Here is a 13524-nt window from a genome sequence, read left to right as displayed (position 1 = left end):
ACATACATCTTCTCTCCATATGCAAGTTCTCACTAACCAAATCATATTTCTTCTACTTCATTGCCATTTAAATCCGTTGTTGGAATATACACTTGTCTTATTACAATACCAACTGGATTTGCATTTATTTTTACAAACATCAAGCTGGTAATGTAGAATTCCACTTCGATTGCGTTTGTTGCTGCTTCTATTATCATTGCTAAAGCGACAACTTTCTTAGCATTAAAGTCACAGGCATAGAATATTGCGTTATTTCCACATAGTATATCTCATTTTCTTGACCATCTCACTTGACTCAACCGGACTATGATTATTTTATATTTATTCATTTCCACTGTTACATTTGTAAGTTTAATCACACATCATAGAGTTCGTACGTTGAAGGTCCCTACTCTGAAATGAAAGTTATTATTATTATTATTATTATTATTATTATTATTATTATTATTATTATTATTATTATTATTATTATTATTATTCTTGTTAGTAGTAGTAGTAGTGCAAGAGTAGTGCTAACTAGACATCCGAACAGGAACCATTTTTTACCTCAGGAAGAACAATCATCTCCATCCCTCTCTTGGATAAAATAATGATGTAGTATTTCCAGTAGTGTTCCCATTTCTCTTCCAGATTTATAATCTGTTGACTATCTTAGGGTTCAACACCTTTAAACATAGTTTCTCCTCCGAAGGACAAGGAGGCGTCTTCACCGCTACCCGGTCATTGGCCTTTAGCACCTAGAAAACGTTGATTCCTTACCCCGAGAATCAGTTGGTCAACAGCCTCCGTTACCCGCCGCTTTTCCCGCGAGTTACTCTTTTCGACTCTAAGAATAGAATTGGTTGCGACATTTAAAGAAAAACCACGTTGTAACAATAATCGATTAAATAATAAGAAATAAGGAACAATAACGTTGCACACCAGCAAGGTGACTTAAGGGGCACGGAGATTCGAATTCTTCTAAGGTTATAAATTGTTATGTATGGTTTAAGTACAATTTATCATGGGATGTAAATGCAGGTGATACATAAATTCCTGCAAGAAAATAAAATTATCTACTAAACTTTTAAGTTTAGTAATATCAAATATTATGAATATGTATATTACAGTATTAATTGTATTCCAGAATATATGTGGTGGCGAATGAAAGCCTATTTCATTATAACTTAACTATATGGAAGCACAAGTGTGTCAGATGGATGACAACATACTTCAGATGAAATAAATACTTTAGGGTAACATCGAGTACGCATCACTAAAAATAGTACTTCATTGGAAATACACTTTTCTTACAATCATTGTACACAACCAATTCCGGACTTCTAAATTTATTCTTCCCGCCTGTGATTGTTATGCATGCCTACATTACGTACTACATACATAATATTATCTTATTTCGAAGAAACATTATTTTGTAACCAAATATGGTAAGTTGGAATTTCTCGTTGTTAATGCCTAGTGTGCTAACAATGGTCAAAGTTCAGTGCTTTAATAATTACTAATATGATCTACTACACAAAGTTACATTTCGCAATCTTCAGTGTTTAGTTGTACACCGCACACCTCTGTATTGACACGTGCATGTTATTTGGTGAATTTGAACTCTTCTGTAACTTTAATACCAGTGGCTGTGGCGTACATTTCAACCAGCATGCTCTCTATAGAATCAAATTTTTACTATCACAAAGGGATTATCCTAGTAATTTCATAAGCGCGCATCGTAATCAGAGATGGCCACAGAGTTTCAGTTCCTGCGGAGTTCTGGGAGATCTCATTTTCAGAACAGGTTCCGGACCTGTATCTGAAAATCCGATTCCAGAACCGGATTTAGGAACCGGTTCCAGACCTGGATCCGAGAATCCGGTTCCGGAACCGGATCTTCTACAACCGGATCAATTCAGAGGCGAAAACCTGGCCATCCCTAAAAGTAATGGGTCTCCTTGTAACAATTCTTATTCTGCTTGTCACCTGGACTAATAATCTTATAGGAGCAGCGTTACTCTTTGTTATTTGTTTCGCATAATCCTTTGGTTGCAAACGAATGCATAAAGAACAACAATGATGAAACCATTAAAAAAGTTGATTAAGAGTAAAAAGCTGACGTTTGGAATTCATGGCATTTTACTTTCTTTAATATCAATGTCCTAAGACATCACGTCTCAACTAGTTTATTATCTTTTATAAAGAAGTAGTGCTACATCGAAAATAGTCTCATTTATACAGTTACATGAATCATTATAAAATATAAATATAAATACAAATTAATGTAGTAGAAAAAGTGATGATACGTACTAAATATAAGAACTTCCAACTAGTAAAACATAAGACATACTTCTTAAATAAATATCTTTCTTTTAGTATTATTAAATTTCGAATTCATTGTCTTTCGGCTGAAGTAATAAGAAAATAGTAATCAAAGTGATATATATTTTCTGCAGGGGTACTCCGTCGAGGGAAGAATGGATTATGTCGGCTGACGGCGAAAGTGAATTTCGTTTTGTGATAAGAAATCTAAGCATAGAAATATCTGTAAGTATCTTTAGCGCAGAACGTGACACGCAAAGATGATAAGAATTACTCAACACATTGAAGTTATTTTGGTTGCAGCCAGTCATTCTGTTTCTGCTGTGTTCGGGTTTTGGTGTTAGCGATGCATTTGGTTTTGCAAATAGGAAACGAGCAGGCAATTAATATATGTGTTGTTAGCTTGTTTACATATGGGCAACTTTGGTCATACCTAATTACATATAATAAAAGCCAAGATTAATAAATACTTGAAAGAGTATATACCATTAATTTAGAAAACAAACTAAAGCAACTAATTTTCACCGGGAAGACATTTGAAATCCTCTTAGTGGTTTATAATAGCACATGGTCAAGTAATAGAAATGTTATTTTCATTTAAATGTTTAAGACGTATGTTTTTCAGTCAAACTACTAAACAATTAATTGCCACTACCCAAGCGCAAACTATGCACTTACTATTCTCTCTATAGACGATAATAACAATTGAAGAGCTCAATTGCAAAAGAGCCTGCCAAAAAAGTAAAATTTTTAGGAGACGATGTTTTGTTTGCTTTTCCATCATTCTATTTCCGTGAAAGAAAAGTAATATACGTAAAAGAAAATTATAATTGCTTACGTCTCGTAAGATAACGGTGAAATTGTCATCTATAACATGAATTTTCAAAGTGTTTGTAGGGATGAGTCAGAAAATAACTTCAGAGAATGTTGTTCACGTAGGACATTTTGGACAAGAACGCAGTTTTCTTTTACCTACAGCTAATTTGATTTATGCAGTTTTGGCATGAAAGCCTGTTTAATATACGAAGATGCTGAAATGGAACTTAATAGAAGCAATATCTAAAAATTGACAAAACTTGACTGAGGCTGTTTTGGAATCCACCCCTTCCATTTTCCATGCATTCCCGTTCTTACATGAATCAAATGGAAATGTTAATATATATATATATATATATATATATATATATATATATATATATATATATATATATATATATATATATATATATGTGTGTGTGTGTGTGTGTGTGTGTGTATGTGTGTGTTCCGTATGTAGTGTACATAGACTATTAGAATGAATGGTGAACAAAAATAATTACGTATGATTCATAACAAAACTTATGCCACTAGACTTATTAAGTAGAATCACTTAACGTTTAAAATAAACAAAGAATGTCACTTGTGACTGGTTGAAAAAACTTTTTGTAAGACTGTTCATTGAAAGCGTACAAAGCTAAGGTAGTGTATACAGTTCAGAACGAATTTATTGATATCATTATGTAGTTAGTGAGTTATTGAAGTGTAACAGCGTCTTTATATTTTATTATATTATTTTCAAAAATTTGAATAGACTTCAGAATGTGATACTTGCCTCAACGACTGACTTTAGCATGATTTAATTCGCCTTCTTCTTTCTAAACTCATTTTGTGCCTACTTTTTCCTCTAACATTAAAAAGTTATACATTTATGAATTTTGCGTTTCAACTTCATGTTTTGCCCCATTCATCTCTCAACACTTGGAGAACATTTTTTCACGGAGTTTGTTAATATTTTGTATTAGCTTAATAGTGTCTATCCATGCTGAAACAAAGAATTTGTGTTTTAAATCATCGGAGCCTTCTGTGTCGCTGTCTTGTTTAAAGAATCGTTTAGCAGAAGAATATATTTCAAACGTGTGTCCATTTTCTATTAATGAATTCTTCATTTCTTTTATAGTAAATAAATATATGCATTTGGTTAACATATTTAGAAATGTGTTTTCAGTTTTCAGTTTTTTATAAGAGGACATTACACAGACGATAAACTCGTCATCCCTAATATGTCATGTTTTATGAAATATGGAAAAGTGCCAAATACAATCTCAGTTAATAGGCTAAAACATCTTAATTACACATATTGTTTAGAAAGGAGCAATACAATAGTACTAATAAACGTCATTAAACGATACTTAAGAAATGTTAGCAATCATGTATCAAAGAAACAAGAAGAACAAAACGATTCAATTTTTAAGATTTACGAAACTTGTAATTTGATATTCTAGCTATATATCTAATTATCTGGCAATTACTCCTTTCTCTCCATATATATATATATATATATATATATATATATATATATTGCGTATTGGTTTTGCGTGTCGTATCCTGCCTTTACATGTATATACTGTATATAGTTATAATTTATTTTTTGTTTTTGTCTTATGTGCACGTTTGGGTTTGTGTGGCTCTCTATGAGTGTGTATGTGAACCACGGGTTATAAGTATCACCAAGCGTGAAGTCGAGGTAGGGACTTCATACTTTATCGCTTACGACAAGATTGTATAAGTAACGTTCATCTACACGTGTGTTGACTTTTCAGCGACTGTTGCTTTTCTCCTCCGTCAAGAAACTCAAGAACCAACTTGCATTCAAGCCTGGGTAGTTAGTAGGACATCAGCCCTACTGACTCCGAGATAATGAGAAGATTGCGAGTAGTCTCATTAGGAGACGGTGAGTCTCAGACGAGAACGTTCACCAAAAATATTACTAAGGTCTTACTTGAGCCTACGTTCTTGTATTACCCTAAGATACAAGTTGGAGTACAGAGTAATACATTGTAAAAAAGAAGCGAACTTTATTGCTTACATATATTACAATTTAAGAAAAAGGATATATCAAAAGGGAAGTGTACAAAATGAATTTCAAAGCTTCGCATAACACGACTTACAATTGTAATACTTAAATTCATAATCACACTTTGGTTGATCAGATACTAATCCTGCTAGAACGTGAAATGGAAATCATATCAAAAATGCCTAAGATGTTCAAAAAAGTACCTTTTTTTCAAACTCTAAGTTCGGAAAGTTATAACCGAAAGATAAAATGAATGACTATCTCAGAATGTAGGCGAGGAGACTCTTTGCAGTAGTCTTGCGTCTATCTCCCTCTCGGATGAAGCTCCTTCATGTTCAGTGTATTTCCAAACTAAGTTTCAAAGACTAACATCACATACTTGACACTTGCTAACAAGATCAGAATGACGGATGTATCCAACGGTGCCAACCCGCAGCAGCGACACAGACGAACAACAACAGGTCCTGTGGTTGACTCTCTCATAAATAGTCAGCGTGGCATACGCTTTCTACCAGAAGTATTTCTGCCTTGACGCATTTCTCTCCTTTCCTTTCCTTAGGTTTCCTAGAACTTGAGTAACCTGTTCCTACCAAACTTTTTAGGTAATCTTCTGTTGGTCTTCTTTGTATACTTACAATTTCTTAGTGAGTTACACAGGGTCCGCCAGCGATCATAGTACAATATTAAAACACCACCAGGCAGTAACTGTAATGTATTTATTACCTCTTATGTCAATTAATAGATAAAGATATGCCATTTACAAATGTGTTATTCATTGTCCATTGTGTAGATTACTTTCTGAATATGACTCCTGTCAAATGATGCCCCCTCTACACAACACATTCATCTAGGCAGCGTTGGTAGCTTTCCATAACTCGGCGTAGCGTATTCCCTGGGACATTGCCGATGGCAGTTCTGATGCAATCCTTCAACTCAGGAATGGTGGCACAACATGTTCGGAACACCTCTTGCTTCAGGTAGCCCCAAATAAAAAAAAAAGTCTGCACATGAAAGATCAGGTGAGCAAGGCGGCCAGGAAAAGTCAGCAAACGGGAAATTACTCTACCTGGAAATGTCTGTCGCAAGAAATCCATGCAAATTCTGGCTGTATGCGAGGTCGCTCCGTCTTGTTGAAACCATAATTGTTCTACATCCACATCGACCATACCTAATTGGGGAAGAACGATGTCTTGCAGCATCTTTAGTAGCGTTCACTAGTGACAGTTACAGCCACACCGCTGTCATCCTTAAAGAAGTAAGGACCAACAATCCCAAAACGAAGCAACTCCACACCACACTGTGAGACGAGAACTGTGCAAGGGCTTGATGTGCAGTTCATGTGGGTTTACATCACTCCAATAACGCTTATTCTGTTTATTCACTGAACCACATAACTCGAAATGAGCTTCATCTGACATCAGGATAGTGTGCAACATTTGTGGAATTTGGTGAAGGAGATCATACATGATTAAACAGAATGTTTCTCGTGAAACCCAATCGCGAGGCCTAATTTCGTGAACAATCTGCAGTTTATGTGGGTGAAAACGAGATCTTCGTGCAATATTCTCCTGAATAAGCGATCAGACATATGCACAGTTTGCGAATGACGACGAGCAGTTCTTTTTGGGCTAAGCAATAGTTTGATCTAGTCTCTGGTATAAAATTGCAGCAGATTTTTTTGCAGCACGAACATTTTCCACGGCTTCTGGTGCCCGCATAGTTGTTTGACTTATTCCCGGTTTGTCATTGCAAACATAACCTGTTGTTAGAAATGCACGTAAGCACCTCACAATGGTCCGTCCATTTGGAACTTTCCCACGACGTCTCAAGTTGAAATGTTGGCGAAATAGACGCTGGGTAGCAATAACAGAGTCGTTATTCCTGAAATAACTTTCAACAGAACAGACACGATGCTGTGAACTCTACTGCTCAAAATCACTGTCACACTCGAAATGGCAGCTCATTAGTACACGAATGCGGCACGAGCTGGCGCGCATTCATGCAGTATGTTATTGTACTACGCAAGTCAAATTACGCTATGAACGCTGCCGCGTCCAGTATTTCTATATAACAGATATTTTATAACAAAAAGTTGTAGGATGAAACCGAACAACGAGTGGTAAAGTATTCTAGCTATAAATTTATTAAGATAATTTTAATGGAAGAAGCATCGAAAATACGACTGATGAAATTGGAGAAGCATATAGCGGAGGCTATTTTTATTAAGTGCAAAGTGAACTTAAAAAAACATTAAGTATTTGCTTCTGACTGATTTTTGTTTGTTATTTCTTAAAATATGTTAGTTTAATTGTCCGCTGCGATTTTACAACAGAGACTAGATCAGGCGAAAAAAATTACATAGACAATATAGTGAAAATGGACAAAAGTGTAAAAATTACCGATCTGTAAAAAGGCCATTGTAGAACAATCCAGGCCCCACCTGATCCGAAGTACTCGATAGTCCACTTTCGCACGATACGATATCACCCACGTACTGTCCAACCATGGAAAATCGAATACTCTGAAAACTCGTTCTATTTTATGAGAGTGTATTCGTTCTCTTTTATGAACACTTTTTTCAACCCCTATTTTACCATAGCAGAAATTACATGAGACTATGAACACATAGCAGAGCTAATAAAAGAGTATGGCATATTTGTGAACCCCGATTTTAACATAGCTGAAATTACACAAGACTACGAACACACAGCAGAGCCAATAAAAGAGTATGGCATATTTTTTAACTTCTATTTTAACATAGCACAAGTGCATAAGACTACGAACACAAAGCATAGCTAATAAAAGAGTATGGCATATTTTTCAACCCCTATTTTAACATTGCAGAAATTACAAGGAAAACTAGGAACACGTAGCAGAGCTAAAAACAAAGAGTATGGCATATTTTTCAACCCCTATTTTAACATAGCAAAAATTACATAAGACTATGAGCACATAGACTACGAACGCTTTCCTATGTAACATAGCAAAGACTACTAACATAACAGAGAAGGGGAGAGCAATTAAAATTTATTGCGCATTCCTACTTTAATGTGGCCCTTTCTCTAGGGACACAACAATATACAATATATTACAAAATATAGTAGCACAAAAAGTAGAACACTCAAATTTATTCCTTCGTTTATTTGAATCCCCCAGAAAGGTTAAAATGCTGAGCTATTTAAAATGGACCTTCTTTGCTTTTCTTCTGATTGGTACAAAAATAAAATAGATTACCCAAATTTATTCCTTCCTTTATTTGAGTACTACAAAATGGTAAAGAAATATTTAGCTAGTTAAAGTGTACCTTCTTCGCTTTTTTTCGAGGTTGGTAGAAAACTAAATTGGCCACCCAAATTTATTCCTTGGTTAATTTGATTAGTACAAAATGTTAAATATTTCCTTTTTTCTGCTCGCTACAAAAATTGAATAGGTCACACAAATTTATCTTTCGTTTATTTGAGTATTACAAATGACATAAAATTCCGGGTTAGTTAAAATGAAATTTTTGCTTTTTCCGGTTAGTACAATTTTTTCTTTGTTTGTTTAAATAGTACAGAAAGGTATAAACATTCTGAGCTACTTAAAATGGCATTTGCTATTGGTGCAAAATTGAATAGGTCACTCAATTTATCCCTTTGTTTATTTAAATAGTACAAGATGATTTAAAATACTCAGCTAGTTAAAATGACATTTCTCGTTGGTACAACCTGAATAGGTCACTCAAATTTATCCCTTCGTTTGTTTAAATAGTACAACATGGTCTAGAAATTTTGAGGTAGTTAAAAATGGCATTTCTCGTTGGTACAAAATTGAATAGACCACTCAAATTTATTGCTTCGTTTTGTTTGAGTAGCACACAAATATATAACATGCTGAGCTAGTCAAAATGGTCTTTCTTCGCTTTTTGTGGTTAGTAAAAATTATTCTTTTGTTTATTTTGTAGCACAAAAATTATTAGTGAGTTGAATGGTATTTCTTTGCTTTTTCTGTTTGGTAAAAAATTATCCCTTCGTTTGTTTAAATATTACAAATAGATATAAAATTCTAAGCCAGTTAAAATTGATCCTTCTTCGCTTTTTTCTTGTTGGTACAAAAGAAAATAGGACACCTCAATATATTTATTCATTTTGTAAGTAGCACAAAAAGATATAAAATGCTGAGTTAGTTAAAATGATTCTTCTCCGCCTTCTCTGGTCAGTACAAACTTATTCTTTCGTTTACTTGATTAGTACAAAATGTTAATTCTTTCCTTTTTCTGCTTGTTACAAAACTAAATACTCCATCCAAATTTATTTCTTCATTTATTTGAGTATTACAAAATGACATAAAATTCTGAGTTAGTTAAAAGGATACTTGTTCGCTTTTCTCTTCTTGGTAAAAATTGAAAGGCTCACTCAAACGTTATACCTTCGTTTAAATAGAACAAAATGGTCGAGAAGTTCTGAGCCACTTAAAATTGTCCTTTTTCACTTTTTCAAGTTAGTACAAATATATTCCTTCGCTTATTTAAGTAGTAAGAAATGATATACACTGAGCTAGTTAAGATGACCCTTCTTCACTTTTTATGGTTGTTACAAAATTATTCCTTCCTTTGGGCCACTGTGGTTTAGCGGTAAATCGTTCACCTCTGGTGCTATGGGTCACGGGTTCGATCCCAACCTCCGCCAAGTGAACTTTGTAATGGACAAACACCGTGTGTGTGGGTATGCTCGAGGTTCTCCCGTTTAATCCCACTTTCTTCATTCCACCATTTCATTCATTACTCATCATCATCGTCTCCTTTAGCCTAACCGGCATAACCGTAGAACGTAAAACTCAATTATTCCATTTCATTATTCCTTTCTTTGTTTGCGTAGTACAAGTTAGAAGATTCTCAGTTAGTTAAAAAGGCGTTTATTTGATTTTCTCTCTCGTTAATACAAAAGTAAATAAGCCACTGAAAATTATTCCTTCTTCATTTTTCTTCTGCTTGGTACAAAACTGAATAGGTTACAGAAGTGTATCCGTCGGTCTGTTTGCAAGTTATTAAGGGTTAAATATTTAGTATTTGACTTCGATGGTCACTACTTTTGGGACATGTATTAGTTGATGACCTATTAATAATTGTGGAAACAGCACATCAATACGTTGCTCCGTTTAGATTTAATTAAGGCTTAAATATTTGACCTAAGACCTTGATGGTCAGTACTTTTGGAACGTGTAGTAGTTGATGACCTATTGTTACATGTCTTATGTAATTTTTGCTATGTTAAAATAGGGATGGAAAAATAACTCGAAATCTTTTATTATATCTGCTATGTGTCCTTAGTCTTATGTAATTTCCGCTATGTGAAAATAGGGGTTGAGAAATATGGCATACACTTTTATTAGCTCTCCTATGTGTTCGTAATCTTAAGTAATTTCTGCTTGTTAAAAAAAGGGTTGAAAATATGCCATACTTTTTATTAGTTCTGCTATGTGTTCGTAGTCTTATGTAAACTTGCTATGTTAAAATTGGGGTTAAAACATATGCCATAATCTTTTTATTAATTCTGCTATGTGTTCCTAGTCTCACGTATTTTCTGCTATGTTAAAATATATATCATTAAATAAGTGGAACTCCAAGAATTGTATTTGTATCTTTTGTGGATGAACAATGGATTTTCTGGTAAGTCCATTAATTTTCATATCAGTTTCACAATAAAACTATACGATTTTAAGAATTTCCGTTCTAAACAGAAGGAGAAAATATTGACCGTTTCTTAAATTTATTTCTCTTATTGTTTTCTATATTTGTAAGGTAAGTGCAGGTAAATAACCCATGTTAAGGGTGTTTGATTTTTTATGACCTTAAATTTTATGGAACACAAAGCATAACACATGTGCGTTGCAGAGTACACTTTCGCGTGTGTAGAAAAAATCACGCAATGATGCCCCTCACTTCTGTTCTGTACCCAAGGTAAAATAAAAGGTAGTTACAAAGTGGCGTATTTACCAACACGTGAAGATAATTATGCCAAGTGTAGGGCAATATTAGAAACCTGTAATAAATTTTGCCATTGCTTACATCGTCTTTATTGTACGAACTCAAATATTACCACACAACATGGCTGGAGCAGAATAATAGAATAACCAAAGTGCAAGATGAATATAAAAAAGACGAACGTAAAAACGATAATCTACAAAGTTGAAATTAAGTTTCAAACTGAAAAGTTTCAGTCCATAAGAAGATAAACAAACCGTATCGCTGTACTGTGACTTAAAGAATCTAAACCGATATTACATGGATGATGTGGGACAAAAGAAAACATCTCTGTCTCTTGCAGTCAGTCCTGCACAACCCCTGGTGTATTTCGCTGCACTCTTCCTGGTACTGATTTAGTAGCCATGGAATCACAAATACTAAAGTTACGCTTACAAAGAAAGTGTTCCTAGTCAAACACGAAATAAGGCACTTGGCGTATTTAGCTGCACTGGCGTATATACCCGCAGTCACCCTAATTTAAGTTTTTTGTAGTTACGTGTAATAAAATGACTAAAGAACGTAAGAAAGTATTAATTAATTTTAAAATGTTTAACATAATGATATATTTAATATCTGAACTTAAAACGTGTTCCGAGCATGTTTACAATTGAATTTCATTGGGAGACATTCCACGTGGAAAAATATTACGTAACAGAGGAGTCGTAGTATTATCAACGTTTGGAAAAGTGGAGTTGGATACTTCAAAAGTTTATTATTTCCTTGTATTCCTTTCTATTCAACTCGCAAACAAAAACATCGAGAGAAAATAGAGAGTACCTTTCTATCCGTTCGTTCTATAGTAAAGTGCAGAGTTTTGTAGCGTTTAGCAATTATCAATTATCCAATATCTTTGACTTTTAGTATAATGTTGTAGATTAAAGGCAATTTTCTTCTCATGGAATTTCTGTTATGCTTCCGATAAGCTGGTAAAATTTCAAAATTTGTTGTAGTTTCTTGTCTCTTGTAAAGTTAAGGTCAAAATCCGATTTGACCTCATATGTAAAAATCTGAAGGGAAGGAACGAAAAGGTAACACAATTTAACAAAGCCAGTATAGATTATCTCCCATTTATTTAGTTATTATGGTCCAATCTTCTATCAACTTCCATGCGTGTTACTTTACAAGGAAAAATTTTCTACTTCCAATTTGTTTTGGGTACAATTTCAATGCTTTATGTTTCTGAGTATTCTGCAATTTTTTGCTTTTAAAATGCGGAACAAAACATCGACTCGTCCTCTTAACCACTGACAAACACCAGAGAGCACCTGTTCAAGAAACAACACAGACCACAGCTTATAAGTTTCGAAGCTTTCGGAACAGAACACGGTAGATAAAAGGCAAGAATAACAGGCCATTTAGAAAGCAAACTACAAAATATTTCTATTTGAACATTTTAAGAATAAACCAAATATGATCAAAAGACAAAATATTTATTGAGTTATATGTTTATATTAACAAATCTACGAAAACAAGTTAACGAATTTTTAGGATGAGTCCAATATCTTCTAGAAATAGTAAAGTAAAACCTTTTTTGTGTGTATGAAGGCCGAGTTTATGAGAAACTTAACAGTGTTTGGGTATTCCTTCTTTCCAGTTCTATTTTCTTCTAAGTGCTGCTTGTAACTAGTACTATGACTTCGCAACCGGTTTATAACTGAAAAATTGAACAACTTGAATTTCATTCTAAAGTAATTTGAGACCGAATTTTATAAAGTGTTGACAAAATTACGAACTGAAAAGTAGCTTACAATGCGTTTTAAAATATCCAAAGCAACAAAAGTTAATATCCAGAATGTATCCCAAAATACATTACAAAAAATCCGAAATTATTGCTAACAAAAAGAATTTTTACAACTATATAATTTTAGCAAACTCCGCAGAAAACTCTAAAAGGAAAACAACTAAGAAAATTCCATAGATAAATTTCCAGGATTGTCTAAGGTACTACTAAAAAGAAGTTTTCTGGATGGCATGTACAAACGGAATCAAACACAGCATTGAGAATGGTAGAACTATATTATCACAAAGGACTAAAGTTCTCTCGTAGAGAAAATTTTGACTATAGAAGACATCTAGAAGTAACAGGGAGATCACAAAGGAATGAGATGTTAAAGAACAAAATAACTTACTTGCAAATTTTATTACCAGTTCAAAAGTAAACTTCAGAATGAGAATATGAGTACAGAAGAATCTTACGGTAAGCAAAGAACAAATTTAAAAAAACTTAGCAGAAGAAGCAGCAAAAAATAACACAAATATTTACTGGCAGAAAAAGCACTACAGAGAATGGAATTTCTGCTTCCCTTCTCAACAATATATATTTTTTATTTCAAATAAGTTTGCAAAAATGCCATTTCCGAAGTAAGCTAAAAGAGAGAATTAC

General features: G+C 33.8%; 1 protein-coding gene across 1 annotated transcript in view; it reads left to right on the top strand.

The window, feature by feature from the left end:
* Window positions 1–2467: 2467 nt before the first annotated feature.
* LOC145669094 (uncharacterized) overlaps window positions 2468–13524 on the top strand; it is a 79389-nt gene continuing 68332 nt past the window's right edge. The window contains exon 1 of the mRNA XM_081737443.1: window positions 2468–2529. The gene's annotated coding sequence lies outside the window, so the exon portion shown is untranslated. The remainder of the gene's footprint in view (window positions 2530–13524) is intronic.

The sequence above is a fragment of the Thermobia domestica genome, chromosome 13 (genome assembly GCF_964235325.1).
Source record: "Thermobia domestica chromosome 13, izTheDome1.hap1.1, whole genome shotgun sequence".
Taxonomy (NCBI): domain Eukaryota; kingdom Metazoa; phylum Arthropoda; class Insecta; order Zygentoma; family Lepismatidae; genus Thermobia; species Thermobia domestica.
The sequence above is the reverse complement of the archived record's forward strand: the minus strand, read 5'-3'. Positions and strand labels throughout refer to the sequence as shown.